Source organism: Polyodon spathula, chromosome 5 (genome assembly GCF_017654505.1).
Source record: "Polyodon spathula isolate WHYD16114869_AA chromosome 5, ASM1765450v1, whole genome shotgun sequence".
Lineage (NCBI taxonomy): Eukaryota > Metazoa > Chordata > Actinopteri > Acipenseriformes > Polyodontidae > Polyodon > Polyodon spathula.
The window spans coordinates 6,792,799-6,798,951 of NC_054538.1; positions in this window are offsets into that span (position 1 = coordinate 6,792,799).

The window sequence follows — 6,153 nt, forward strand, 5'->3', positions numbered from 1 at the left end:
ACACGCACACATGAGCAGCACTGTTTGTATGTGTTTTGCATGATTAAGATCTTTTATTTTGCATATATACTAACCAGCAAATACTGCTTCTGCAAAGACTCTCCAGAGTGTATTGTGTAGAAATGTGGAGGCATGTTAGTGTTGCACAGGCTTCAGTGCACACTGTACAAAGTGCATATCTCAAAGCTAGCGTAAGAGTAAAGACATTCTCAGGTTGCCCATCTGTGCCTCAGCTGTTGCAGTGTAGCACTATAGTACTACCCAGAAATGCTGTAAGGAAATCATTTTAGAAAAGGATTGCCTGCCAGATAATCTAGAAACCCCTTTGTCCAGTTGTCATTTCTTGTCAACAGGGCACACAACTGCTCTTTACCCTCCAATCAGTAGGTCATAATGTCCTGTGCAATTTGAAATTAGGAAAGGGAAGACTGTTCAGAAAAGGTTTGCCTCATACAGGAGTTTATTGTAAAAACTACATGCTATAATTTAAAATGCAGAAAAACACTTCTTTATGTAATTGTACTATACCAAATAAAACAGTTCCATAAATGTTCTCTGTAAATAATATCCATTCATTATGTCTTTGGAAGAAACAGACTGTATTTTCATTTTAATCATAATATCTGGTACTATATTAGGTTCAACAAATTTCTGTTTGCAAGACCTGCTTTTAGTCTTGCACTTCCTGGGCGGTTTCACATGGCTTCGTTCCTATCAATAACCAATCATCTGCTTCCCATATTGGCTAATATACTTTCAGCCAGCAACATGCTTTAATCTCCATGTTGTTCACTGTACAAAACTGACTGCCATTCATGTCCTGAAAAATACACTGTTAGGCTATAATAACAAACTTCGTGGTATAATAACAAAAGACTGTAAATGTATCTTTGTATTGTGAGTATTGTTTTGTATTATTGAGGACACATTGTGGATTCTACTGATATCTTGTGATGTATTTGTTTTCATACAGAGGGCTATATCTTATGTTTAAGAAACACAATTTGGACCCTAAAGTCCTCAATAACTATTGGCCAATCTCCAGCCTACCATTCTTAGATAAGGTTCTAGAGACAGTTGATGCAATTCAATTGCTAACATTTCTAACTCTTAATGGTATAGTCCAGAAGATTCAGTCTGGTTTTCATGCTGCACTGAGACGGCCATTGTCAGAGTTGTGAATGGTCTGCTGATAAACTCTGCCTCAGGTTTTCCATCAGTTTTAATTCTTCTAGATCTAAGTGCTGCCTTTGATACTGAAGACCACTGGAGCATTGGATGTCATCAGATTTTCTAATGTCAAATTCAGATAAAACAGAGGTTATACTAGTGGGCTCACTGAACCAACTAAAATGACATCTGAGATTACAAGAGCTCGACCCTTGCAGACCCTTTGAGAAATATAGCCAAACTTAAACCAGTTATTTCTGTATCTGATGCTGAGAGACTAATGCATGCATGTGTTTCATCTAGAATTGATTATTGTAATGCCCTTTTTTTTTTAGTGTCCCAAAACATGTGGTATCCCGCTTGCAGCTGGTTCAGAATACCGCTGCTAGAATTCTGACTAAAACCAGAAAAGTGACCATATTACCCCTCTCTGTTTTGGCGTCTTTACATTGGCTCCCTGTGTAAAATAGAATTGATTTTAAGATTTTGCTGTTAACTTACAAGGCTCTGAATGGATTAGCACCTAATTATTTGCAGGAGTTACTGAACCTGTATTTTCCAAACCACACTCTGAGATCACAGGATGCAAGACTGCTGGTTATGCCTAGGGTCAACAAAAGCAACACGGGAGGGTGGGCTTTTTCTTGTAGAGCTCCTAAATTCTGCAGTGCTCTGCCTTTGTTTGTCAGTGAAGCTGGGACCGTTACAGTTTTCAAGTCAAGACTAAAAATGCAGTTTTATAAAATGCCTTTCTTATCTTAGTGGGTTTTAATGTAACTTTAAAATTGCTGCTTTTGTATTATGTATATACTGTTATTTAAGTGGTCTGATTGTGGCAGTTGTATGTGTGGCATGCTATACAAATGTACTGTGTTTGTTCTTTTTTCTGCTGTGTACAGTGCAGAGATGCTTTGTGATACTTTTGTATAAAAAGAGCTATATAAATGCAATAAATGAAATAAATAAAGAAGATAACTTCCAGCATTTTGAGGCAGAATGTATCCGATTGGTAACAGCTGTTTATTGAAGAACAGCACATTACTCTAGTGTGCCACATTTGTATTCGGTGCTATAAAAACATTAAAAAAACACCATAATGGTCTACCCCCCTCCTGGACAGAATTAAGTTATCTGACAACTAAAACAAGGGTTTTTGTACACCCTGCCTGGAAGCCCAAATGCCACAGTCTAAGATGGCAGATATTGCAGCAAGCCAAGGGTGCTGCTATCCAAGCTGCACTAAAGAACCAGCAGTGCAGGATCTTTGTGCATCTTCTGTCCACGCCATTCTTGACCTTGACAGCATTAGCATTTTTATTTCTTTCTCAAGCACTGCAGCCTCTGTATCTCTGTATGCAGACATTATAACTCAGCGCCTCTTAATATAAATTAAACAGACCCTGCAAGGAAAGCAGGCACAGCTCATTGAATTCCTGCTTTCACAAATGTGCTCTGTACTGTGCTTCATGCATGTTTGTGTCATTGCCTGCTGATCTTTATATAACCATTTATTTTTATGTTGTATAATGTGGTCCGTCGGATTATATAAATATGAATTAATCCCCCAAGCTCTCTTCTAATACAACAATCTGTGTTGAGATGCATGTGTATTAAACTCTGCCACGAATGAGCAGTGTGGGGTTGGATTTTCAGAACACAGCCGCTGACTCCACGGTGTTGGATGTGTCATCAGCAGACAGTCCTCACAGCAGCAATCCACTGAACTGAGCACCTGCAGTGCCAGCTGAGCAGTCCTCTCTGAGAAGTCCTCTGCTTTTAATTCATAGTGTACATCAGTTAAATTGACTTGGCACGTTGGGCACTGGATGATTTATCAGTTTGCGACATTGTAAATTCAGTTTTCACCTCTTGGCAGGAATTGCTCTACACTGAATTAAACTATGCAAGCGCTTGCTGAGCCAAAATTCAAATGGAAAAGTACCTCATTTCTACTAGTCGTACCCAGTTCCACCATAAGGCAGTGAGAATGAAATAGATCATTATGTTTCTGTAGAAACCCCAGAATGCTGCTTCTTTTACCACTGCAGTTTTCTATTTCAAATACCATACATCTTGTATGTGCCCCTGTGTCTGTTCCAGGAATCATCTGTTTACAACACATGGGGTGCTGTGGGGCCTGAACAGTCAACAACGTCAAGATAGGGGTCAAGATGGCAAGAGTTCGGTATATCAAATCTCAATCTCGGGAGCTGTAAGGACATTGAAGGGAACTTCACGAGGTCCTGTCTACGGCTTGCTGTGTGACAGCATTTAAAGTAACTCCTTCAGACTGAAAACATACATAGCATACATCACAGGCAACCACTAACAAGTCTCTCAGGAGCAGACCAATGGAATTCAAAATCAGGTCAGGAGAGGATCAGCCAGATACTCACCAGGGATGCATTAAAGATGAGAATGTGAAACTCAAGGCACAGTTTACCAGTACGTGGAAGAATTATCTGCAATATAATATGTTCACAGTAACCCTGCTTCATTGGTATATTGATCGGGCAATTTGGATGCCATCTTCAGCCCCATACTTTCGAACATTGAAGGGGATATACAGGTACTCAAGCCTGCATGCTTAACACACACACACACACACACACACACACACACACACACACACACACACACACACACACACACACACACACAAATGCAGACACAGTGTGCCTGGCTAATCCTAACTGAGAAACGTATAGTGAAAGAGAGCATCTTAATTATGAAATCATTTAATATAAGCCAGCATCTCAGACCCCTGTCTGAATATAACGTTCAAATTGTATCTGTTCAACCAAGTACCTTCAACAAAGGTAAACTGTCAGTTTATCTACATTACCTGGCCTCTTTATTAGGACCTGTCTACCTGCATGTCCTCAGTCCCTTGATTACTCAAAGAATGCCATTGTCTAGTTAAGCATAGCTGTGGATTAAGCACACCAGACATTGCTGCTAATGGCAAGGGCTACTTTCAAGACAAAAATGCATCCATTGCCAGAATTTGCTTGAGTAGTTGGATAGAGATTCCAGGCATCTTCCATGGTCACCACAACACACGGCTCTCAATCCATTCGAGCATGGTTTGGATGAACTTGAACAATGCATTTGTCATCCTCAAGGCTGTAGCAGCTAGTGTCAGCCCCTAGTGTGATCAGGGCAAGGTGACCCAATGTGATATAAGGTACAGGTCCTAATACAGGCAGTGTATATCTGGACGTCAGCACTGTCCTCTGGCTGCCCAACCCTTATAAATGTTTACCACAGGATTTTTCCATTATAATACCATGCAATTACCATAATTTACCCAGGTTTTCCATATTTATTAATCAGCTTTACTAGACCTCGCTATTCTTTACAATGCTTATTTTTGCTTTGCCATGCTTTCACTATGCTGCATTACACTTTGCTATGCTTTTCCTATGGGACGCCTTTATAAGGGAGAGCCCCTGCTCCTACTGTATAACATCAAACAGCAGCTGCACTGCTGACATGTTTTACCAGCACACACTGAGCCAAGAAGGACCATTATTATTCTGACATTTCTACCACTGCACTGAAGGTTGTGAGAAGCTGTAGAGCTTTGTCGCATTCGAGCACTTATTTAATTCTCAAATAGAATAAGGGGAGGCAAACAGGAAGACAAATTAATTGCATAAACTCCTATAGTGCATTTTTCGTGTACTGGCTTACAGATTTTCACATGCAGACAACAGTTCATCATGAATAATCACACAGACTCGGGCATTCAAAGTTTAACGAATCAGAGTATATATTTACTCCATCGGTTTATTAACGCTAAAATGGATAGCGTGATCACAGATCTACTTTGAATCCTAGCTCAAAGTCCAGGCAGTCTGGTGTCTTTGCAAACTAACAGCATTAATAATATATAAAGCAATATGGTTTCAGCACGTAACTTCAGGCAGTCTAAAGGCACCCGTTTACACTAATGCATATGTAACAGGGCAAGGAGCCCTATACATTTAATTATTTATTTAGTTTTAGAACGAGGTCTCTCCCTCTGCCCCTGTGTCGTATTGGTGTTTGTTTATTATGACTTATTATGTATTTAAATGACGGCGAAAGCCGTGGGTGTTTATTTCTTTATTTATTGTATTTAAATATGACGGCGCAGCCGTACATTTGTTTGTTATTGTTTTGTTTTTATTTTAAACATGTTCTTGGCAGAGGCGAGGTAGGCAGCTCGTCCTCTGCCAGGAGTAATTAAAAAAAACCTGTGCAGAAGGTGGCCATCTCCTGAATTAATTAGGTGATTCATTTGTTGCTAATTGGAGATGGTCACCTGCATTTAAACCTGCAGATCTCTGCACTCTGGGTGGGTGTTCAGAGGAGGAACGGGAGAGCGAGAGGAGAGAGAAATTTCAAACTAAGCAAAAGAATAGGAACAATGACAGCAATCTGCCCAGCCTGACCTATTGTTTAGTGTTTGTGATTTGTTTTATTTACACCTTTTCTTTTGTGCTCTGTAAGCAAGTGTTTTTTGTTCAAATATTTTATTTTATTGTTTGAAAATAAATGGCACTGCAGTACTTGCCTGTATGTTTTGGTTCCTGCATCTGGCCTGACGTCACCACATGCCATCCTGTCACATATCACATCCTGTCACATAATCATATCCTACAGCCTCATGGGTGAGATATGAATTCAAGAGCATGCTTACCCTTGGCAGATATGTATGTCTTAAAATATAAAACAGAAAAAAGGAAAGACAGTCATCCAAACCAGAGACTCTGAGTACAACACCAGCAGTCAGCTTCACAGAGAGGTCTTCAAAAGATGGATCAGGCAGTCTGTGTTACTAAAGTGGTGTGATAACTAATTGTAATTTTGTGCCCATATTTATAGGACCTTTTCTCTCCCTTGGTGCTTAATTAACCCTAAACATCTAATTTCTTAGACAGCCCTTATCTCTAGAATTAATAATATTTAATTATTTAATGTTTAATTATTTAATGT